The sequence below is a fragment of the Lissotriton helveticus genome, chromosome 11 (assembly GCF_964261635.1).
Source record: "Lissotriton helveticus chromosome 11, aLisHel1.1, whole genome shotgun sequence".
NCBI classification, from domain to species: domain Eukaryota; kingdom Metazoa; phylum Chordata; class Amphibia; order Caudata; family Salamandridae; genus Lissotriton; species Lissotriton helveticus.
In genome coordinates this window covers 738,437,497-738,464,151 of record NC_136072.1, presented here as the reverse complement: position 1 = coordinate 738,464,151, position 26,655 = coordinate 738,437,497, and positions in this window count along the sequence as shown.

Here is a 26,655-nt window from a genome sequence, read left to right as displayed (position 1 = left end):
CGTTCCAAAGAATAAACAGGTCATCGATAAATCGACCATACATTCTAAGGTTGTTCTTCCACTTTGGGTTTGACCATATATGAGACTGTTCAAATTCTCCCATAAAGATATTCGCGTATACTGGGGCAGCGCTATTTCCCATGCTGGTGCCCACTAGTTGCAGAAACCAATTGTCTTTATACGCAAAGTAACTGTGGTATAAAGTAAACATAACTAACTCCATTAAAAACGAGTTGACATCAGCTGTGGTTATGCACCGCTGATGTCAACTCGTTATACACGACCATCCCACACCAAGAGGGCATAGAAGCTATGGAACAGGCTATCTTGAAACTTGAAGTAGACGAACCCATGAAAATATTTTTAATGGAGTTAGTTATGTTTACTTTATACCACAGTTACTTTGCGTATAAAGACAATTGGTTTCTGCAACTAGTGGGCACCAGCATGGGAAATAGCGCTGCCCCAGTATACGTGAATATCTTTATGGGAGAATTTGAACAGTCTCATATATGGTCAAACCCAAAGTGGAAGAACAACCTTAGAATGTATGGTCGATTTATCGATGACCTGTTTATTCTTTGGAACGACACACGATCTAATTTGGAACAAGCATTAGTAATATTGAATGCAGCTAACCCAAGAATCCAGTTCACATGGACAATAGATCCTAAAACCATCACATTTCTGGATGTTCAAATTACTCTACAAAACAACCGAATAACAACGGACATTTTCCGGAAACCCACAGACCGTAACAACATGTTACATTACAACAGTTTTCATCAGTCTTCATTGAAGAAGCATCTTCCGAAGTCACAATTAATGAGAGTCAAACGCATTACTTCAGACCCGAACCTTACAAAAATAAGAATGGAGGAAATGAGAGAACGTTTCAGAGATAGGAAATATCCAGAGGAACTACTAACACAAGCCACAAATGAAGTAGATAAATTAGACCGACAAAACCTACTTCACCAGATGACAAAGAAACAGAACAGTGACCGGATGGTCATAGTGTCAAAATATTCCAATGTAAGCACTGAGTACAAAAACATAATACTTAAACATTGGCCAATGTTAGTATTAGAACCAGACTTTAAAGACATGTTTAAAGAAAGACCAATATTTGCTCACACAAGGAGTAAAAATTTGGGAGAGATTCTGAAACAAACAACAGAACCCTCACTAACAGCAAAAGGAACTAAACCATGTAACAATTGTAACAATTGTCACAATGTCATTCCGGGAAACACGATAACTCATCCCATGAGAGGATACAATATCAGATTACAAGTGACAGCAACATGTGATTCCAACAACCTCATATACCTCCTTAAATGTCCTTGCGGAAAAGTTTATGTCGGCAAGACCGAACGTAAACTGAAGACTAGAGTGAACGAACATAAATCTAATATTCGTACAAACAACCTAAAGTCATCAGAAGCAGCACACTTTTTGGAAAAGAACCATAATATATCCCAACTGAGATTCATGGCTTTGGAAATCATCCAAAAAAAAGAAGGTAGAGACAATAACAAGATGTTGCTACAACGAGAAAATTATTGGATCTATAAACTGAATTCGATTAAGCCCGCGGGCTTAAATGAACGTGTGGAGTTTGCATGTTACCTATAAGACTATTATAATGACAATATCATGCCATCCTGTTCTGTCCTGATCCCAGCCAGTGGCTAGTCCACCAGACCTTATTCCTGTTGAAAGTATTCCTGTTTAACACATTTTTTAATGTATTCATGTATTATTATTTTTTTATGTTTTAGTTTCCTCTTGTTCATCATGTTAGAAATTATCACTTATTTAGATAGCGGTTAAACGCACTTTGTTTACTTAGGCTAGATCTGTAGTCCTTCATCTAGCTCTACTATCTTATACCTAGTCCGTTTTCTAGGTCTAGGTCAACTCATACACACAGTCCGGCGTCTATTTCTGTACGCCACGAATTATCTGGTTCACAAAGCCGTCTCCGGCGTCCGGAACGATTGAAAGTTTCACCAGAAGTAAGTAATGCTGAACCTGTAGCACCGCGGTATGCGTGCAGTTATTTCCTTTAACCTTGCACGGTTGCGCTATTTCTAAAGCCCGAACCCATATGACGCTCACCACTTTCAATCGTAGTTAACCCTGCATGCCTTTCATAGACTTTTTAAAGCACCCACGTTGTTTGCACTGACCCGGTTCCTTTTTAGACCACATGCTCGTAATAAACCTGATTACACACATTATCGGTGATAGCAAGGGTAACACGCACTTTTAATTAATTTTGTTAGTCACCCTATCAGTGATATGGTATGTACTAGGAATAAGGAGTATATCAATATATCGTTTCTTTGTAGATGCTCCCTGATGAAGGGCGGTGGCCCGAAATGCATTGGAGCGGACTTTACGTTTTGCATTTGTGAAATATGAAAATGTTTGAAAATCCTTTATGCTGTGGATATGAAATTAATATCAACCATGGAAAGTAAATTAAACAGATCAATTGAATAACAGCAATTATTTTTCTTGAAGAATATTTGAACTAACATATTCGAAAGAGTGCCTTAGGGATGTCATCAATGATCCATTGATTGCACTTGCTTTGACTCCCACTCCCTACGTCACAGCCCTGGGAGGTATTCCCCTTCCGACAGCAATTGGTGTATTGGCGTACCTGCGTCGTCGTCGCCGATGGGCCATGACTTGCAGGTGGTGGTGCACGAAGAGTATCGGAAATGCGTGTAGCGCTGGATCCATGACGGCGATCTGCTTGTGGTGGGAATCTCTGCAATGTGTTGTATCTCCGCTGTGGTGAATCCGCCGTGTTCAGGCAGGTTGTTTTTCCGCAGCGATTTGATGTGATATGTGTTTTCCGCCATCGTGATTTAGAGGACGGTCGGAGACGTCATTCCGTACGGCGGTGTGTCTGGATTGGTTCCGTCCGCCGCGGGGTCGGGTGTACTTCCACGGCAGTGCGTGCTCTTCCGACGCGTACGGACTTTTGACAGTGTTTCCCATCCTAATATGGCGGACGCAGTGCCCGCGGCAAGCGTACGGAAAAAAGGCATTTTCCGCCTACTCCAGGACGGCGGTCGTCCTTCCGTCCGCCATCGTAATCGACCCCAAAGTCGGGACAGGCTGCTAGTATATTATGAAATTAGGATCTGTGGAAGACAAGAAAAATACAGTTACAATATATATTTTACAACACAGAATAATTTGTAAAAGATTTCATTTGCCTTTTTTTGCTGTTCTCAGAATATATTGAATTTCACTAGAAACAGTTATTTCAATTGTACTCATCACATAACAGCAGGCAAAAAAAAGAAAATCAATAAGATTATCTTAAAAAACCCATTAAGCATTCTCAATAACAATCCAAAAAATAGAAATAAAACATATGTTAAATGTTTTTTTTTCTAAGAGCAATTTCTTACGTAAATATGAAACAACTCAAACAATGATAAAATAACAAAACGTTATTATTAATTTCCATACACTGTAAATAATGTTCTTTAGAAATATATGCTGACAAAATATACAACAAAAAGTCCTTCATTGTTTTAGATACTTTTCCTCAATGCCAAATAGTATGTGTCAAATCCTTTGTTTGGAAGTTGTCCAATAGTAATCTTGAAAGGTCAAATTTTGTTCCTAAACCTATAGCTTTAAGAATATAAGGTAACAATTTGGTCATTCTTTAGGCAAATGTTGTTTAGAAACCAATTGACTATCATTGCAATGTATCCAATCATTATCACATTTGAAATAAGCAGTGTAATGTCCAGATGTTGTAGAAGGACCATCATGAAAAATAATTGCTACAGCTACAAAAGTTCTTCCTGATATTGATACTTGAGTAGCTACAAAAATTTTAATTAAAGTTTCCAATTTTCTTCCATCAGCTGTACAACGTTTCATCATTAAAATGATATACTGTCCATATCTTTGTATAAATAATAGATTCACAATCTGGTAAAGTGAAATAAATGAATCTTTCAGTGTCTATGTTAGTGCTACATGTAAACAAACACTTTTCACAGTTATATTCCCATTTATAAGAAAGGCCAAAAAGATTTTCAATATCTATACCTTCATCTTCCAATACAACAAGCATATACTTTAAAAATTCCTGACAATCTTGCTGAATATTCTGCGTAAATTGAGTACAACCAGAACATATGTCCAATAGATTTCGAATATCAGAAACACTTTGTATTTTACTTTTATCACTACTACATGTCTCATAAACAGAATACAACAACGAACAAAATCTTTTTTTCCCGATTCTCAACAATTTGCTATTGCAAACTTTCAACAAAAAAAACAACATTAACAACTACATTAGCATAGCAGTTGACACCAGAACTATTTTCAAACTGATAACCAACAATCTCTTCAACAGTGTCCTTTTTCTTTTTGCTTGCAATTACAACTTTATCCTGTTTTTTTCTTTCTCTATACCTTCACTACAGATATTCTCATATATTCTTTTCTGACCTACCACATGCTTTTCAAATACTGGATATTGACCTAAATTGGGAGCATATTCTCTCCTTGACCTATTATACTCTTTCACACAATTTGCATCTGTACTAATCTTTCTCTCATCAAAATCAATCAAGTACAATCCAGATAAAGTTCTGACCCGAGACAAAGCAACATATGCCATACCCTCTTTAAACACGGTACTTCCAATATTCACCAAAGTATTATCTACACTTAAACCTTGAGATTTATGAATGGTCACCGCATACGCCAAAGAAACAGGAAACTGTTTTCTGTGAACATACAAATCTTTTACAAGCAAACACCGAGCTGAACAATGACTAAATTGTTGTACTTCTTCAATTTGATCAAATGTGATTTTCAAAAATTCCATACCATCTCTATTTAGATAATTAACGAAATTTACAACTTTACCCATTGCTCCGTTTACTAAACCTTTTTCCACATTCAAATTATGTCGCAAAATTACCCGACAGTTTCTACATGCATATAGATTCTTTTCTAAACCAGCAGATTTAGATATCGATTTCTCTAAAGAATCCAATTTTCTCTTCAACTTTTCTGTCAAAATAATAGTGATTCCTTCATGCTGTATTTTATCAATAGCTTCCAATTGTATAATTTCTTAATATTTCAACTTTAGAATTTCTTCATTGAATATAGAACACTCATGCAGTGTTGGCATTAAGCAGATTACAGATTTGTTTTCTGCAATTATTTTATATATTTTCTAAGGAACGATATTTTTATTTGCAAATAAATTGGAAGGGTAAGCGTCTCAGTAAAGCTTGTTTGTCATGTTCAGTCACTTTTCCAATTCTTATATCTTGAAGAATAGTTCCATAATCAGCATCATTTGCCTGTCGCATATTTGTAATAAGTTCCTTATATTGAAAATATGCCCAAATGTTAACATTTCCAATGCTACCCAAAGACTTTCTGGTATCTTCATGTGCAAGAGTTTTAAATACTGGTTGTCCTTTTACAGGAGTAAGTTGTTGTAGATCTCCAAAAACTATGACGTGTTTTTCTCCAAATAACACGTCGTACTCTGTTTTAAGAATTTGCTGCATTCTTAAATGCACACAGGCAAGATTTAAGTTTGATACCATGCTTACCTCATCAATTATGAGAAGTTTCATTTTCTTTAAGACTCTTGAAACTTCACAAGCTTCTCCAGATAGCTTGTGGTATTCCAATTTGTTTTCATGCTCTACTGGTAGCATTAGTAAACGATGTAAAGTAATTCCTTTAATATTGTGTGCTGCTAACCCAGTTGGAGCAATGACAGCACAAGACGAATGTGACTCAGTTCTAATTACTTTAATTAAAAAACTTTTTCCTGTTCCAGCTTGTCCACTCACATACATTCGGATAGGTTGAAATAACGTGCATGAGCTCTCTTTCTTTTCATAGAGTAATCCATGGTAAATCTGTTCTCTCACTTGCTCATATATTTGTTTTTGCTCTACATTTAGTTGTTCTTCCAAGTTTCCTAAGTTTGTTACATCTTCTTGAGCTTGATATATTGCTGTTTCTACCTCATCCATGGCAATTGCTGCTTCCTTTTGAACAATTGGTTCTCCTAGTGGATCCTGACTCAATGGAGCAGAAGATTGACTATCTTGAGAACTGTCTCTAGCAATCTCAGCTGCAATTGTAGCTTCTTGCTCAATTTCGTTGTTCAACATTTTCACATAATTAGCAAAAACAGGACAATCTATAGTATCTTTAGTAGCGTTGAACGAATCTTCATAGCTCTGAAAATCTCCAAGTAATTCCAATTCTGAACGCCACGGCTTGAAGAGTTGCAAAAGAGCTAAATAGTAAAATTCCCTTTTTGTCAGGAGTATCGCAACTCAGTTTTCGGTGATTAATCAAATGTCCTTTTCTTTGTTTCACCAAACATCCTTCAGTACCAATCACAGCATATATTCCTTTATTAATGTTTTCTGTAATATTCCGTTCAAAAATATGGTTTTGCAGCACTTCATAGAGACAAATGTTCTCAAGATGATAACTTCTATTTGGATAATATGTATCCAACATATTTGTTTTCACAATATCTGTACTTTCTGGCTCTTTTTCAGCTAAATATTCAATTTCTTGTACAGATTTAAGTACTCGATTTCAAGTTGCAGCAAGACCTAGACTCACTCAAATTATTCTTCTAGATTTGGAGTATAGGCTTGCAGATGATAAGCGATCTGAGCATTCCAATTTCTCGATGAGATAACATTTTCAAATGGTAACTGTATAATTTCTTACTTAGACTCTTCTCGTGGGAAATCTCTTCCCACATTTCCTTCAATTCCGTCTTTTCTGATTTTGTTATGTCAGATGTTACATATCGAGCAACAGCAATGGAATTGTCCGCAACGTATTGAATATCCACGTTAGCATTCCACATAGACAGAATAACTGGATTATAATCATTTATATATTTTGACTCTTCACTTCTTCTCAAATTATAGGTATTCTTTGGAGACTTTCTTCTCAAGGTATGTTGCAAAGCTGACATAAAACTGTTTACTCTTCCTTTGGATATTACGGGACGTGGAAAACCAAAATGACATTTGGGATAAAACTTTTCCTTTGACTTGTACTTTCGACGACGATGGCTTTGGAATTGTTAGAGTTGTTGTCTTAAGTTCTTTTCTTCTGTGCTTTTCGGTATAGCACATGTAGCATATTCTTCAATAAAAGACAACACAGTTACATCCGAATCTGTTCAGAATTTGGGAGCATCTTTAATCCATATTAGCATATGAATGTGAGGAGCACCTCTTGCTTGATACTCCTTTCTCCAAAAGAAATCCACAACCTCTCCAAGAGGAGGATTTTTTTTATTGGTGATGAAAGACATCATAGCTTCAAATCTATGATTGAAATATCTGCATACATTAACTGGATCCAAAGAGCACAGTTCTCCAGGTGTCTTGTATTCTATATTTACTATATTTGGATTTGCCTCTTGAAGAAATTCTAGTAAATCATCCCTAGAGTACTCAGCACAGCTTAGAGTAAGGACCCATGTAGGAGTTCCTAAGTTCCTTAGCATACATTTAAGTTCTCCATGACGAGGGTACCAGTACTCATTAGTACCACGCTGATGCCATGAGATTAATCAGCTGAGATTCCAAAACATTATCTTTCTGGTGTACTTTATCCATAAATTCCTTTGCCGAAACATTTTCAGATGTACACCTGTTTTCAATATATGGTTGACTGCGTAAGAAAGTCCAGACAAGTCACTCTCAAACAAAAGATGAAACAAATACGGAATACATTTTCGAAATCTTGGATCTTCTGCATAAAATCTTGATGTTCGGTATTCAGATGCAGGAATCTGTACAGGTTGTTCATCATATCGTCCTCCTTTTCCTGTTGGAAACAACTGAAGGAAACAACGAGCTTCCAAACTTTCTTCCCATTCACTTATGGGACTTCCCTTTGCTTCTTTCATTTGGAATAACTCAATAGTATTCCCTATCACTTCTTTAGAATGTAGTGGATGAACACTGTAATGTTCATAGATTTCTTCAGTTCTGCACATATCCATTTTTTCAATTCAGTATCTTCTTCTAAAGTTACATCTTCTTCTCCCACATACACATTTTTATAGTACTGATTATTTTTTACCAGATACAACGTTGCCTTTTTCACTTTCCTAACCTCCACTAATTCTTGCCAGATTTTCTTACTCTTAGTAGGAACGCCATTAACTAAAATAACTAGAGGTTCATCTTCTACATTTTCTACACCAATTGTTTCAATATTTTTCTTTAAATCTAGAGGCAAATATACAACTCTTCCCTTTAATCATCTCTGTTAATCTGAAAGGAGGCAATTTCCCTGTCTTCGGCTCCATACGAACAATAGCCTGCAATGGATGCACACATTGAATAAGAATAGACTCATAGGTATTTAAATCCATCAGTTCAGAAGGAATATTTAACAATTCAAAATTATTTTGCACAGCTCTAGCAGGCATTTTGTTCTCATCTAATTTGTTATAACAATATTTACAAATACGTTGATCCGAACCCAAATCAAAACAATTCTCTACCAACAAATAAGTTGCAAATTCCTTCCACTCATTATTTTCTCTTTCACTTTTTAAATACAGATCAACAGTCATAGTTTGATTTTTATAATGAGTTTGTCGACAACAGATACAAGAATAATTTCACCTTTCACCTGAAATCACCTTAAACATTGTAATTTTTTGCTCAAATTTTTTGTACTAGAACTTTGTACATTCTCTTCAACATTTCCTTCTATTAATGTATCAGTTTCTGCACTGTCTTGCTCACCACCAAAGTAACTAAACTCAATATCTTCACAAACGTTCATTACATCTGATACTGATCCACGCAAAAAGAGCACTGTTCAACTTTTTTAACATTACTGCTGGACTTTTTGCATAATACAATGTCCTGACTAATTTCCTCATTTGAGTATGATGTACTGCTAACATCCAGAAATGGTGAAAAACACTTTGACATACTTTTTTTAGAAAGACAAGCCAGAGAATGACCTTGCAAACCAGTATTTTCTCTCACTCTGCAAGGGTCTAGTCCTTGCAACATCTTAATCTTTTGTTTAACACTTTTCTTAGTATAGTTACGTAAGAAATTGCGTAAAAAATCAAAAGATTTCTGTCGTACACTACAAATACTACTGCAATTCCAAGTGTACATTGGAGCTTTAGGACGTCTCCCTAAAACTTCATCAGCTAACACCTCTTCTGCATTTATGGGAACAATTTTCTCTTTCTCAATAGGACAACCATTTCTAACCTCATAAGCTCGACCACTGGTGTCACCTGCATGCAACAAATCATTACTCTGAAGATAACTCTCTTTATTAAAAAAGGCTCAGAACTTGAACTGTGTTTCCATTCACCCAAAAAAACATCAGAAAAATTATTTCTGTTAATTAGTCTACTCCACTTACTTTTGGCCTTCATTAAATGGATTGGTTTATCTAGTGATTGAATTCCATTGATTACTAAAATAAATATATATTTTTTTAATTCAAAAGCCTTCTCAACAATACTTTCAATATGTTTCTTCTTATTGTAAAATGCTGATTTTCTTTTACATTTCTTCACATCTTTTAATAAGTTTAAGACAAGTCTATTGTAAAACATTCTTTTTCTAATTTCCTGAAACTGATTCTTCCTCCTTTTACTATACATTGTTTCTTTAGAACATGATTTCCCATCATTTACGTTTTTTCTCTTGTTTTCATTTTTTGTGGCAGATACATTCTTTTTATTTTTCGCATTCTCCACACTATTCATAGTGTTTGATAGCTTCTTTAGAAAATCCTTAGTTCTCTTACCAGGAGATTTTTTTGTTTTTCACCACAGACTGTTGTTCAGGTAAATCTTGTGGATGACTTCTCTTGAAATAATAAGCTTTATTACATTGTTTCCTCTTTTCCCTTTTGTAGGCATGATGAATTTCTTTTAGTGTTGATAAATAGAATCTGTTATAAAAAAATATATAATGTTATAAAAAATACATTTATGAAATATACTATTCTATTACTAAACAGATACAATCTACAATGACTAAGTATGAAAAACAAATGTGTAACTGATAACAGAAGTGCATACATACTGCATATGACTTTCAAGAACTACATCTGCAAGAAGAGTACCTGAATTAATGTATAAATGGTTGGATTTTGGAACAGTGAATGGATTAGTGCATGGTGCTCAAAGCATCACTAGCACAGTACAAGGTGAGACACAGAGTATTTGCTGCAACATCATGGTAACTAACTGGGGAATTCAAGGTATGAAAGACACATGTGCACGTAGATAGAAGAGTGCATGCATACAGCATACGGGTTTGAAGTAGTCCTTGTCCAAAGGCGTACTTCGCTACATGAGTACTTGGGTACTGAATGAATATTTACAGTACTGTAAGGAGAATGTCTTAGTGAATGTATAAGTGTTTGAGTTCTAGTGCACTGAATATTCAGTTCATACCGCTAAATGGGTCACTACAACAGTGTAAAAGCAATGACAGAGTGTTTACTGGAAGTGTAAGGATACAGACTGGGGAATTGAAGATGTGAAGGACAAGTGTGCAAGTAGATACAACACTGCATGCATAGTGCATAGGGATTTGAAACAGTCCATGCCCTAAGGCCTACTTTGCCGCATGAGTACTTAGGTACTGACTGAATCATCACAGTTCTGAAATGAGTGTGCTTAACTGAATTTGTAAGTGCTTCAGTTTTAGCGCAGTGAATGGATTCGAACAAACTGCTGAATGGGTCACTACAATAGTGCAACAGCAGTGACAGAGTGCTTGGTGGAAGTGTAAGGATACAGACTGGGGACTTGAAGGTATAAAAGACAAGTGTGCAGGTAGATACAAGACTGCATACATAGTGCATAGGGATTTGAAGCAGTCCATGCCCCAAGGCCTACTTTGCTGCATGAGTACTTGGGTACTCACTGAATGATTACAGTTCTGCAAGGAGAGTGCCTGACTGAATTTATAAGTGCTTTACTTTTAGCGCAGTGAATGGATAAGCACATACTACTGAATGGGTCACCACAATAGTGCAACAGCAGTGACAGAGTGTTTGGTGGAAGTGGAAGGATACAGACTGGAGAATTGAAGGTGTAAAAGACAAGTGTTCAGGTAGATACAAGACTGCATGCATAGTGCATAGGGCTTTCAAGCAGTCAATGTCCTAAGGCCTATTTCATTGCATCAGTAATTGGGTACTGACTGAATTACTACAGTCCTGCAAGGAGAGTCCTTGACTGAATTTAGAGGTGCTTCAGTTTTAGCACAGTGAATAGATTAGAACAAACTGCTGAATGGATCACTACAACAGTACAACAGCAGTGACAGACAGCTTGGTGGAAGTGGAAGGATACAGACTCGGGAATTGAAGGTATAAAAGATAAGTGTGCAGGTAGATAGAAGACTACAAGCATAGTGCATAGTGTTTTGAAGCAGTTCATGCCCTAATGCCTACTTCGCTGCATGAGTACTTAGGTACTGACCGAATGATTACAGTTCTGCAAGGACAGTGCCTGGCTGAATTAATAATAAGTACTTGAGTTTTAGCGCAGTAAATGGATTAGGAAATACTGCTGAATCGGTCACTACAACAGTGCAACAGCAGTGACAGTGTTTGGTGGAAGTGTAAGGATACAGACTGGGGAATTGAAAGTGTGAAAGACAAGTGTGCACGTAGATACAAGACTGCATACATAGTGCATAGGAGTTTGAAGCAGTCCATGCCCTAAGGCCTACTATATATCTAACTACTGCATTTTAGGGTACAACCCTAACTCATTTTGCAAATACATAAGCAATTTGAGGCACTATTTGCACCAACATTACATCAAAAAAGTGCCACAATACAACCACAAGGAGATGCAAGGGGCTTGTAAATCTGCCCCAGAGTGTCTGCAGCAGTGTATGTATACTGACTGGGGAATTGTAGATTTGAAACACAAGCCTGATTCTAGACAAACAACACTATTAATTACTCTTCAAGGGCTAGTATGACTGCACACATTCAAGAAATATAAATACTGCATTTTACTGTACAACCATGAGTCTTTTTCCGAATACAAAAGCAATAACTGGTTTCCAATTCTATCAAAACTTGAAAAAAGGATAGATTTTTAAGCAGTTACGTTTCTGCAAACACAAAACATACAAAAATGCATCTCTCAGAATAATTCGTAAATGCACACAGACGCACAGTGTGATTCTAGACAACAAATATTAGACCTTGTAATTTACCAAAACGCATTTACTAGTCTAGAAACAGTAAAATGAGTAAACACATTCTATATATATGACTGCTGCATTTCACTATACAATCCTGATTCATTTTGCAAATACATAACCAATTTGGTACATTATTGGCTCGAACATTACATCAAAAAGTAACACAATAGAACAGCAAATAGGCACAAGAGGCTTGTAAATCTACCTCCGAGTGTATGCAGCAGTGTATGCATACTAACTGAGAAATTATAGATTTGAAACAGAAGTCTGATTCTAGACAAGCAACACTATTAATTACTCTTGAAGGGCTAATATGACTGCACACATTCCAGAAATATAAATACTGCATTTTACTGTACAACCATGAGTCATTTTCCAAATACAAAAGCAATAACTGGTTTCTAATTCTATCAAAACTTGAAAAAAGGATAGATTTTTCAGCAGTTACGTGTCTGCAAACACAAAACATACAAAAATGCTTCCCCCAGAATAATTCCTAAATGCACACAGATTCTAGACAAAAAATATTAGACCTTGCATTTTACCAAAACACATTTACTAGTCTAGAAACGGTGGATTTATAATGTTACACCGCACAAATTATCATCACAAACATTCACATCGCCGTCTTTACATCGCACACACATTCATAAAGCACGCTGACACAACGCAACCCATTACTTTGCTCCACCATTGAAATGCATACAAAACACAACCACTATGCGCACAAACACCCGCATGCTTTAACATCGCATTTTTTTCCCCCCAAATAACACACACTACCCCCAGCACGAGCAGATTCCCTACGCCCGTCCCCCTAAACCCGTACTCCTAAATCCTTAATTAGTTCCTAACACTACGGCCCCCTGACCCGACCCTTAACCTGAAAACACACGCTCCACAGTGATAGATGTTTGCCGTTTGATCAGTCGGAATGAAAAGCAGCAAATTTCCATGAACTATGAAACATCTTCTGCATGCACCTGTCACACCAGCATCGATGTAAGTTTGATCACGTGCAGGTTAGGTTGGGACACTAGTATAGGCTACAGCAATATAAACATAAATTAATTTAATGTCCATAATGCGAGCGCAATTCTTCAAAGGCTTTTACAGCAAGCGAAGGAGAGCGAAGGTTAAATATTTTGTTTAGTTTGACCATGAAGAGATTTGTGAGGAAGAAAAGTGTGCAAATACGTTTCCTACCATAATTTCCATGTGACAGTTTATGGATATTTTCAGACTCTTTCAGCAAAGTGTCCTAGACTAAACTCTTCCTCAACGCAATCGCTAGAGATGAAATGTGCGCGGCAATCTGTTTCTGTCACGCAGCATCTCTATGTAATATCAGTTGCAGTTCTTGCAGTCAACAAGTTGATTTCAACAAATAATGTTTCCCAACTCAGAAATAGCGTCTTGAGGATAGGCACAGAAAAGCTAAAAAATCGCAGTGTATATCATTATATTAATACTTAATTTTTCTTATAAACTGATAAAGAGGGATTTGTCCCCCACAGTGCAAATATTTGAATGTGCATTAAGATAGCTACTGCGTCATCCCTACATCCATCCTTCATCCATCCACCTTTGCATCCTTCCATCCATCTTTCATCCATCCACCCTTTCACACATCCATCCATCCATCATCCATCCACCCTTTCATCCTTCCAACTATATATCCTCTATCCATCCTCCCTTTCATCCTTCCATTAATACCTCCTTCATCCATCCCCCCTTTCATCCATCCATCCATCCATCTATCATTCATCCACCCACCCTTTCACACATCCATCCATCTATCTTTCATCCATCCACCCTTTCATCCTTCCATCCATACATACATCCTTCATCCATCCACCCTTTCATCTATCATTCATCCACCCACCCTTTCAAACATCCTTCATCCTTCATCCATACACCCTTGCATCCATCCATCTATCCTTCATTCCTCCACCCTTTCATCATTTCATCCTTACATCCATCCTTCACCCATCCACCCTTCCATCGATCCATCATCCATCCATCCATCATTCATTCACCTTTTCACACATCTATCCATCCATCCATCATTCATCCACACTGTCATCTGTAAACTTCCGTATCCAGCATCATCTGTTACTATCAAGCACTTGCTGTCACGCGTTGTAATGGGGCTCCGAAGAAAGATATTTAGACATATTTAGACACTGCTGAGAAGAGTAAAAGAAGTAGCTAGGCTCTGCTTTAACTGCCTACAATCGGGTCACTACACCACGGATCTGTAACAACATCAATTAAACACTATGCCCAGCAAAGTACATGGGTGCATAGCTTAAAATACTTAGGAAATTTAACCTTATACGCCTAACAAAAACCTTAGGCCAAACAAAACAAACCAGAGCATTCCAACCAGATTCAGCCAAAAGATACAGGGTGCTGAACGACCCATGTAAGTTAGAAACACTATGCCCAGGAAAGCACATGGGTGCATAGCCCAGCCAGAAGATGCAGGGTGCTGAACGACCCTTTAACTGGAAAAGTAACTGCACACATTCTACATTTTTTAGTACTGCACTTTCCTGTACAAAGGTGACTTACCAAAGACATTAACTTACCAAATGCTTTCATCACAATGGTTATCGAAAAGCAGACAAACTCAGAATGTGATTCTACACAACTTAAATACTCCTTGCAATTTACAACGACAAACACATTACTATTATTCAAAACAAAATGCACCACATACAACCCCTTACAAGTTAACAACTCACCTTTCAAATTGATTTGTAGATTAAGAAGAATGTCAGTCACACAGCAGATATTCTTATACAGAATCTCTGTATTTCACTGTTCTTAAGAAAACCAGAAAATGGCAAGGTTTCCATCTCATACTACTCACACATACATGTAAATAACAAATCACATTTCTTCCCACATTAATTCAAAAGCAAACACACATTTCTATTGGTTGAACTTTGAACCCTATCCAACTGACATAACTTTGAACCTTACCCCATTCTGCCTTCTGCCTGTTACCATAGAAACACTTAACTGAGCACACAGGTCAAAAGTTCATCACACAATGTTACTAATCAAAACAGTAAGTATGCTTGACTTTGAACATTACATAAGATAAGCTGATATGTTGAAATCAGTTTTTGTTAACCAATAAGAAACATGCTTTTAAAAAACAGAAACATACACCTTAATTTTCAGTGTACAATGTTATCAAACAACCAATAATTTCTTATCTTTTTTACAGACTGTATCTTATCCACCATTTTAGAAAAATCTTAGTTTTCAAACTGCCATTTCATTTTCAGAGACCATCTGAGTGCATCTAGACCTCTCTTAAACGTGCTAAGAGTGTGGTTTGTGGGACACAGGTATATTTTCTGGAGCCAAAGGTACGCAGAACAGAAAGAAATTCACCAAGACCTAGGTTTACCAAATGTAGACATTAAATGGATTGGACAGAGAGGGTTAAAATGGCAACAATTGATACCATTGGTTAATTCCTTTTTACATCTCTAACACCCTGACCTCATAATTGTGCACTGTGGTGTCAATAACCTAGGCACTTTGACTGGGGTAGGTCTGGAAATGCTTATGAAGGACTCCTTTGGAGAATTGATGGCACTTTTCCACCAAATTGCCTTTGTCTATTCTAATATATGCCAAAGGCAGAAATGGAACTGGTCCAACCAATATTGTCCACAGATTGAGAAAGCTAGGAAACATGTGAATAAATATGTTTCTGCTTTTCTCCGAGACTATAAAATGGTGTCCATTTACCACGACAATCTGCGTTTCAATATGCATGGCATCCATAGGAGAGATGGTGTACATTTTACAGATGAAGGGAACAGAGTCTTCCTCTTAAACTTTAGACTCTGCATCGGTACTTACTTGTAGGTACTAAAATCTCCCAATAAACACAAGGGCTCTATTTAGAGCCACTCAACATCTAAACATATAAGCTTGATAAATATCTGAAAAATATTTTTCTTATTCTTGCTTGCATACTCGTACGGGACACCTTTTAAACCAGGTAGCATACGGGGTATGGTACGCATTCCTAACGCGTGCACTCCCGAGGTCCCAAGGGCCCCCTCAAACCTCCAGGAGGTTTTTGGACCATTTAACAGCCCTGGGGGGTGGTGGTCTCCGGGGCTGGGGGGGTCTGTCAAGGACTCCCCAATTAAAACATTTAGTGCCCTGGGGAGTTCGCGGTCCCTGGAGCGTGTGGGGGGGGGCTTGAGCCCCCCACACAGGTATTTTGTATTTTTTGTAACCTTTTACAAAAGGGTTACAAAGAAATTAACTTCAACTTGGGCACCTGCTGCTGTAAGCCTGTAAATCAAGCCTGTAAGTGATTTCTGGCACCTCGTTCCCTACTTGCAACTATGCTCTGACCCTGCTCTGACCCTTGAAGCAGGGTCAGAGAATAGTTACAAGTAGGCAATGAGGCGCCTGTCACAAAAATTAAACCTCAACAGGAAGCACTGACAGATATAAAAACAAGCATTTGCAATGCAATAGGTCTCGCATTAGGAAAGTTTGAGCTATTGGTCTTGTAAATGACAATTTTTTTTATTTATCTGTTGGTTTTGAAAATAGCTAAATTAATAGCTTTGTCATTTACAATGCCAATAGTTATAACATTCGCAAATGTGAAACCTATAGCATTTGTAATGCAACATGTTTTGTATTTAAGTGACTTAGCTGTATTGATATTACAAATTACAATGGCTTTTAATTTTTTGAAATAATTAATACTTAAATAAAAGTGATTTTAAGTTATAATGGCAATAGCTTAAACTTTTGTAAATAACTTTTGTGAAGATTATGTTCAGTGTATTTTATTGTGCCGAAAATCCAAGAACAGAAGTGAAATAATAACATCTTTTTGTGACATTTGTAATAAAGTTTGAAACATTGAGATAACATATTTGAACTAGTTGTTGTTGAATGGTTGCGCAGATTGATGCTGGGGTGGCGCTGAGTGGTGCTGTGGTGGTGCTGAGTGGTGCTGTGGTGATGCTGAGTGGTGCTGTGGTGGTGCTGAGTGATACTGGGATGGTGCTAAGTGATGCTGGGGAGGTGCTGAGTGGTGCTGTGGTGGTGCTGAGTGATGCTGTGGTGGTGCTGAGTGATGCTGTGGTGTTGCTGATTGGTGCTGTGGTGGTGCTGAGTGATAATGTGGTGGTGCTGAGTGATGCTGTGGTGGCGCTGAGTGATGCTGTGGTGTCGCTGAGTGGTGCTGTGGTGGTGCTGATTTGTGCTGTGGTGGTGCTGAGTGATGCTGTGGTGGTGCTGAGTGATGCTGTGGTGGTGCTGAGTGGTGCTGTGGTGGTGCTGAGTGATAATGTGGTGGTGCTGAGTGATGCTGTGGTGGCGCTGAGGGATGCTGTGGTGGTGCTGAGTGGTGCTGTGGTGGTGCTGAGTGATAATGTGGTGGTGCTGAGTGATGCTGTGGTGGCGCTGAGTGATGATGTGGTGGCGCTGAGTGGTGCTGTGGTGGTGCTGATTGGTGCTGTGGTGGTGCTGAGTGATGCTGTGGTGGTGCTGAGTGATGCTGTGGTGGTGCTGAGTGGTGCTGTGGTGGTGCTGAGTGATAATGTGGTGGTGCTGAGTGATGCTGTGGTGGCGCTGAGTGGTGCTGTGGTGGTGCTGAGTGGTGCTGTGGTGGTGCTGATTGGTGCTGTGGTGGTGCTGAGTGATGCTGTGGTGGTGCTGAGTGATGCTGTGGTGGTGCTGAGTGGTGCTGTGGTGGTGCTGAGTGATAATGTGGTGGTGCTGAGTGATGCTGTGGTGGCGCTGAGTGGTGCTGTGGTGGTGCTGAGTGATGCTGTGGTGGTGCTGAGTGGTTCTGTGGTGGTGCTGAGTGATGCTGTGGTGGTGCTGAGTGATGCTGTGGTGGTGCTGAGTGGTGCTGTGGTGGTGCTGAGTGATAATGTGGTGGTGCTGAGTGATGCTGTGGTGGTGCTGAGTGATGCTGAGGTGGCACTGAGTGGTGCTGTGGTGGTGCTGAGTGATGCTGTGGTAGTGCTGAGTGATGCTGTTGTGGTGCTGAGTGATGCTGTGCTGGTGCTGAGTGATGCTGTGGTGGTGCTGAGTGATAATGTGGTGGTGCTGAGTGATAATGTAGTGGTGCTGAGTGACGCTGGGGTTGCGCTGAGTGATGATGTGGTGATGCAGAGGGCAGAAGGGCACAAAAAAACAGTCTAACAGAGGACAGAAGGGCAGAAAAACAAGGGAAAAACGAGTCTAACAGAGGGCAGAAGGGCACAAAAAACGAGTCTAACGGGGCAGAAAGGCACAAAAACGATTCTAACAGATGGCAGAAGGGCACAAAAAACAAGTCTAGCAGAGGGCAGAAGGGCAGAAAAACAAGGGAATAACAGAGGGCAGAAGGGCACAAAAAACGAGTCTAACAGAGGGAAGAAGGGCAGAAAAACAAGGGAAAAACGAGTCTAACAGAGGGCACAAGGGCACAAAAAACGAGTCTAACAGGGGGCAGAAGGGCAGAAAAACAAGGGAAAAATGAGTCTAACAGAGGGCAGAAGGGCAGAAAAACAAGGGGAAAACGAGTCTAACAGAGGGCAGAAGGGCACAAAAAATGAGTCTAACAGGGAGCAGAATGAATCCAGCCCTGCGTGTTTGTCCACGAAGATGCCACCTTTTTGTGCAATACCTCTACTCAACTGGAGTAATTTCTACTGTCTAATCAGTAAGTGCTCCCTCGTTGGCTAAATGTATAGGGGCAGATTTACAATAACTGGCGCATCTCCAGGGATGCGCCAGTTATTGTGCGCCGCAGCTCCGCCACCCATGGGGCGCCACATTTACAATGCGGCGCACCATGTGGCAAAAACGGCACAGATGCGTCACGCATCTGTGCCGTAAAAGCAGCGGATTGCTGGAGCTGTGTTGCGCTTGCGATGCAGCTCCAGCAATGCTCTGGGGGGCCCCATCTCCCCAATGCTGCATGAAGCATGGCGCCTGCTTCAAGCAGGCGCAGGGTTTTGATGCAGCATTGGCCTAAAAGTGACTAAGTGAAATCTTGTAGATTTCACTCAGCCACTTTTAGGAGGCGTTCCTGCGCAGGATCGCCCTCCCCTGCGCCGGAACGCCTCCTGATGGCGCAGGGCTTTACAACGTGATGCATCTCTCAGATGCGTCACGTTGTTAATACCCAGCACCTTGGCGCATCTTTGTGCTGCCGCTGCATCACAAAAGGTCTCGGTAGAGGGTGGCAGTGGTGAACCAGAGGGTGGCAGTGATGAGCCAAAGGGTGACAGTGATGAACCAGAGGGTGGCAGGGGTGAACCAGAGGGTGACATTGTTGAACCAGAGGGTGGCAGTGCTGAACCAGAGGGTGGCAGGGGTGAACCAGAGGGTGGCAGTGGTGAACCAGAGGGTGCTGTGCCATACACGACCGCATGGGTAACTTCGCCATGCAAGCGGCCCGCAAACACGCAAAAAGCCCCGCGAACATTCAAAAAACCCCGCGAACACGCAAAAAAAACCGCAAACACGCAAAAAAACAAAAATTCGCACAAATTTGCGGATTTTGCAAATTGCAAATTCAAATTCGCGGAACGCGAATTTGCAAATTTCGTCCATACTTAGTTTTTTTTTCTTTTTCACAGGGTACACATACATTATGTGATTACTCTACAATAACAAGATGTGCATGCAACTCCGACACTCGAACACTGATTTCCAGCATCAAGTTGTACAGTGTACCTGAATGAGAACAGCCAAAAACTACAACTTAAACCTTTGCCAGCCCTCTATTACTACAACTACAACACTCCACTGAATGTACAATAAACATTCATAATCGCAGAAATACGTCATGTCTACCATATTTTATGTGTGCAACTATAAACGAATATACAGTCAGTGATACTCCGTACTTTCCATGTTGGCCAAGTTGTAGAACTTTACAGATATAATGACACATTTACTTTTAAGACCCGGGTGACGTCAGCACTACAAAACGGACACCCGAATCACATGATTTTTCATTTAGCTCACAACGGGACCACACCCATAGCAACGGAATCATGCTTCAGAGCCTTGCGCAGTACTAGTGTACGTCAGACCAGCCCACTCCACTTACGCTTCCAGGAAAACACAACAGCACTACATGGCCCAGATTTCCATTGTGGTGATTTCTTAGTTCCAGGTGTAGTTGTCAGAACGGCACACACACTCCCTTATGGCTGGTATACACCCACACCACACCCATCCAGCACATGCGTCACAACACACGTGACTCTACCTATAAAAAAGACGGGGCGCATGTACTCTATGCCATTTCAGAGTTGCTCCCATCCGCACCGCTGTGATGGTTCGTCCTAGTGGTTTGAACGCCTCATGTAGGCCCGAACCACCGAACAGGGGGCCCACCACCACGTGCCTGGCCTCTTTGGTCACTGAGTTAGTGGTACCCGAAGCACTGAGCGGGTGAAGAACCTGCGATGATGATGATGGGAGCACGAGTATGTCGTTAGCCATACCAATATCAAGACTCGGCATGATACGTCAGATTTCTTCGTGGCAGATCGGGACTACATGATGTAGAAGTTGTCCTGTCCACGAAAAGGTGAGCAGTGAGGCCTGGGTGCGCATCGGAGTGAGTCGAAGGGCTGTAGCAGACTGGATACAAAAAAGCAACGCAGCGATTTAGATGAACGCAGGGCCATATTATTAAGAAAGGGCGATACATTATCGCTGCTTTTATCGGCAGGAAACTGCTGCTAAAGTGGCGATAATGGGCTTGATAATATGCCCTTGTGAATTCACATAGAAGACCAGGTTAACATCAGAACCTGGGCTTCTATGGGAATTCACAAGGCATATTATCAAGCCCATTATCGACAGTTACCTTCCGAAATATACAATTACCTCGGGGCAGTGAGAATAGATAGGTTACAACAGTCTGAAGAACTGATCTACAAGCTTCATGCTCCACTTTTGTGTCACTTTTAACATGGGAAAAGTGGCGCAAGGAGCTTGTAAATCTGCCTCTGACTTCTCAAGAAAAACACTCACCTCCAGACTCTGCGAGTCAATGGGGTGCAACAGTCTAGGTACGCAATATTGAGAACTTACTGCTATGCAGTGGGAGTGCATGAGATATACTACTGTGGAAGAAAAACAGCCTCCTTACAGTAGAACTTGATAAAATATATTTACCTGAGTGTAAAGAAAAATGAAGCAAAAATATACGTGTGCAGTTGTATGTACTATGTACTAACTCTATATATTATCTTTCAGATCACTAAACTGGAGGGTGGACTATATATCAGCCCGTGTTTGGACACACAACGGAGGCAAATGGTGAGCTACTAGTATTTTCTCCACTATTAACGTCTCCATCTATAACTTTCTCTCGCCCACGCTGTAATGTCGTTTTTTCTCTCTTTCTCTTTCTCACTCTCACTCTCTCTCACCTCGTTTCTCTTTCTCTTTTAAAGATATGGACGCTGCTGTCCACTCTGCCGTGTACAACCTTAGCTGAATTCAAGTAGTGAACGCTGTTGGCCACAGTGAAGCCAGTTTTGACACTTAGTGCACCCTCTTTGAATCACGCCAATGGCACTATGTGAGCAAAGAAACTTGTTTCCGAAACAACAACAAGTTATCTGTGAAAGGAGAGAGTGGGTAGTGTGCAGCAGCTTGACTGCGTAGAAATATACAATTATCTCAGAGCAGTGAGAATAGATAGGTTACAACAGTCTGAGGAACAGATCTAGAAGCTTCTTACACCACTTTTGTGTCACTTTTAACATGGAAAAAGTGGCGCAAAGAGCTTGTAAATCTGCCTCTGACTTCTCAAAAAAAACACTCAACTCCAGACTCTGCGAGTCAATGGGGTGCAACAGTCTAGGTACGCAATATTGAGAACTCACCGCTATGCAGTGGGAGTGCATGGGATATACTACTTTGGAAGAAAAACAGTGCACAGACAGCTCCTTACAGTGTTACTTGTTGTAATATAGTATCCTGAGTGTACAAAAAAATAAAGGAAAAAAACGTGTGCATTTGTATGGACTATGCGATTACTTACTCTTTATACTATCTTTCAGATCACTAAACTGCAGGGTGCACTCTGAAGCAGCACGTGCTTGGACACACAACGGAGACATAAGGTGAGCTATGAGTATTTTCTCCAGTATTAACTGCTACATCTATAACTTTCTCTCACAGTTTTAATCTCTTTGAATCACGCCAATGGCACTAGGTGAGCAAAGAAACTTGTTTCCGAAACAACAACAAGTTATCTGTGAAAGGAGAGAGTGGGTAGTGTGCAGCAACTTGACTGAGTAGAAATATACAATTACCTCCAAGCAATGAGAATAGATAGGTTACAACAATCTGAAGAAATATAAAAATATTAGAGTATTTTCTTCAGTATTAACTGATGCATCTATAACTTTCTCTCACAGTTTTAAAATCATTTTCTCTCTTTATCTCTCTCACTCTCTCTCACATCATTTCTCTTTCTCTTTAAAAGTTATGGACGCTGCTGTCTACTCTGACGTGTAGAATCAAAGCTGAGTTGAAGTTGTGAACTCTGCTGGTCACAGTGTTTACACAAGGTAAGCAGAGCGGCCTAGATATACAATGCCTCCGATTAAATTCATTAGAAATAAAAGAACTTATTTACAATCCCATTGCGCCACTTTTGCGTCACTAATGCAGTAGGCACTTCCATACGAACACCGCTTCAATGCGGGCCTATAACACAAGTGAAATGTACCAGGCACACTGCACACGTAAAATCCTAGTGTTACCTTGACTTGTAAAGTTTGACCTCATTTAGTCACATCGATCTAATTTTAAACACTAATTTTCTTTTCTGTTTTGCAGATTACCTACTGTACGTCTATTGGAGTCCACATCACATTTTGTTTATTATATTGTTTTTATTGAAGTTATGTTTCTAGTTCTTTATTGTATTGTTATCTTTAAGTTAAGTTTCCAGTTATTTATTGTTGTTTTAATAATATTTTATTTAAAAAAATGTATATACTTCTTTTTTTTGGGGGGTAGTGGTCCCCAATAAAAAAAATATTTATAATTTGAAGTACTATTGTAACAGGCAGAAAGCCGTTTGGAGGTAGGGTTGAAAAGTACTGGCTGTACAAAAACCGTTACATTTACCCTGGATCCTCTACAACACAGAAAGGAAAGCAAAGTAAAACAAAACACTGTGTACCAGATTTACAACCCCCTTACACCACTTTCATGTGCAAGCCCCCCCTACAAAATTAAAATGACGCCCCTCAAACCCTGGGAACAACCACCCCACGGATATTTCTGTATTATTTGAGGGGGCTGCGTTGCCCTCCACCTGGTGCCCTCGAGAACCCTGGAGACTGCCACGCCCACAGCCGGCTCTTGCAATGTACCGGGGTGCCTACCCCAGGGACAATGCTGTTTGCATTTAAAAAACCTTTGAAATTCACTGAAAAAAACCATAGGTTTTAAGTGTGTAATAGTTAGGAAATAGCATTTAAAAAACCTTAGAAATTCACTGAAAAAACAATAGTTAGTTGGACATTTCACTCATACAAAACCATTGAAATTCTTCTAATATAGTTAGTTGTACTCACTATATCTCACACGCCCGCAATCCACTGCTGATGATGTCACATATTACATCATTCATGACAAGGTCAGTGACATCACTGATGACATCTCAAATGTCATCACTGAGGACATCACTTATGACATCATCCATGTGACAATCAGATACACCTCATCATACACTAGTATAAACTTTCTTCAATATATAGTGAGTACAGCTAACTATATCCGAAGAATTGCAATGGTTTTGTTCGAGTGAAATGTCCAGCTAACTATAACACCCCTAAAACCTATCTTTTTTTCAGTGAATTTCAAAGGTTTTTTAAATGCTAATTCCTAACTATAACATATCTGAAACCCATGTTTTTTTCAGTCAATTTCAAAGGTTTTGTAAATGACAATTTTTAAATGTATTAATTGTTATATTTATTTTCTTGATGCTGATTTACTACATTTCTTTAAACTATTTATTTGTATACATTTTATTTTTTAAATTACATTATAATTACATTATACATTACATTACAAAATATAATTTCTCAGAATGAACTACTTTAGTTTAAATACTTTGCAATTAGGCAATAGACTTTTAAGTACATTAGTTACAGTTGTTGCAATGGGCAACTCAATTTCAAAAACAATGCAACATTGAGCTCAATGTGAATTTCTAGTTAAATGCAATTAGTTACTTTATGGATTACTTTTCTAACCACAGGACTGGATCCTAGATTCAGTCCTGGGACATCTCCTGTAAACAGTAGAATAAAAGCGTTTTGCTTACAGTAGTGATTTTTAAGGAATATTATTGTATTTTAAAAGTTGACTCTTGGAAACCTTTTTACATAGAATGACCAAGTTTTCCTACGGGAGGAAATTCACTTAGCAGGTAAGTAGTGTTATCGTTACTTTTTCTTACTCAGTGGTGGATCGTGGATCCAGCACTGGTGCATCTCCTGTAAACAGTTGAAAGAATGAGTTTAAGTCATACAGGCGATTTTTTAGTAACATTTTTAGTTTGTGATAAATAGACACTTAGAAACTTTTCTGGTGAAAACCAGACAATGGTTTCCTACTGAAGGAAATACAAGTCGCTGGTAAGTACGGTTAAAATTACTTTTCAGGGTCAGTGCTGGGATAAAAGATGCAGCACTGGGTTCTCTCCTGATAACAGGTGAGTAAATCGGAATTCATTGTTCGGATGATTTTAGGTGAATATTTAAAAGTTCCAAAACTCCACACTTAGAAGAATTTCCAAGTGAAACCAGTCAATGTTAGCCTATGGAAGGAAATTCAAGTTACTGGTAAGTATGGTTAGAATTACTTTTCAGGATCAATACTGGGCTCAAAGATGCAGCACTGAGGTCTCTCCGGATAACAGGTGAGCAAATAGGAATTCGTAGTACATCCAGTAAGCGCCACAGAGCAACATAGCAGAGAGATGTAAAAAGGGGCATGGCCTGCACCACCTCTCTGCAATTCAGCACAGTGGCGCTTCCTGGAAGCACCTGGTGCGCTACTGGACCCCCATGCTCCTTCAGGTTTGAAGTGGAATTTTTCCCCGACTTAAAACGCGCCAAAAGGTGTGTTTGCACACATCATGTCAGGGCCCGTCCCCTCCCCTCACCACTGTGTAAACTCGCCCTGTCACCTTTCTAAATTGAGGGATTAAGTCCCCGTTGCAGAGAGTTGTAAAAAGGGGCATGGCCTCTGAACACCTGTCTACAACGCAGCTCCCTGGCGCATGCTGGGGATACCTGTTGGGCTATTTGGCCCTCAGGGACCCTCAGTATTGAAAGAAAATTAATTCCCCAACTTAAAATGCGCCACCGGGCGCGTTCGCACAGTGGTGAAGGAAGGGGGCGTGGCCTGAGGTGATATGTGTGCAAACACACCCTGTGGCGCATTTTAAGAATGAATTCCTCCTCAATCCTGTGTGTCCCTGGGGGCCAACTAGCCCACCAGGTACCTCCAGTATGCGCCAGTAGGCTGCGTTGCAGAGAGGTGTTCAGAGGCCATGCCCCTTTTTACAACACTCTAAAACACAGCTCCGTGGCACTTTCTGGAGGTACCTGGTGGGCTAGTTGGCCCCCAGAGATCCTCAGTTTTGACAAGGAATTAATTCCCCAACTTAAACCGCACCACAGGGCGCGTTTGCACACATGTGAACTCAGGCCACGCTCCCTCACTTCACCACTGAGCAAACACGCCCCGTGGAATGTTTTAAGTTGGGGGATTAACTCCCCTTGAATACTGAGGGTCCCTGGGGTGCACCTAGCCCACCAGCGACCTCCAGTAAGCGCCACAAAGCTGCGTTGCAGAGAGGTGTAAAAAGGGGTGTGCCTCAGAACACCTCTCTGCAACGCAGCTCCCTGGTGCATACTGGAGGTACCTGGTGGGCTAGTTGCCCCCCAGGGACCACGGTATTCAAGGGGAGTTTTTTCCACCACTGCAAATGTGCCAAGGGTGCATTTGCATAGTGGTGCAATGAGGGGGCGTGGCCTCTGTCTGCGATCCCGTTTTTTTTCTTCTTTTTTTTAAGAAGGGGGGCTGGGTAGCCCCTCTTCTTTTTTTGGCCCTAGGGACCCCATCCCCCAGGGCCTGTCCCCAATTTTTTTTTGTAAATAAACCATTGGGAAGGGGCCGCTTGGCCCCCCTCCTGAGGTCATAATCTGCCCCGGGGACCCCATCCCCTGGGGCATGGGCCTTTATTTAATTTTTTTTATTTGGAGGGGGCTGCCTTGCCCCCCTCCTGTGGCCACTTATGGCCCCGGGGCCCCCTCCC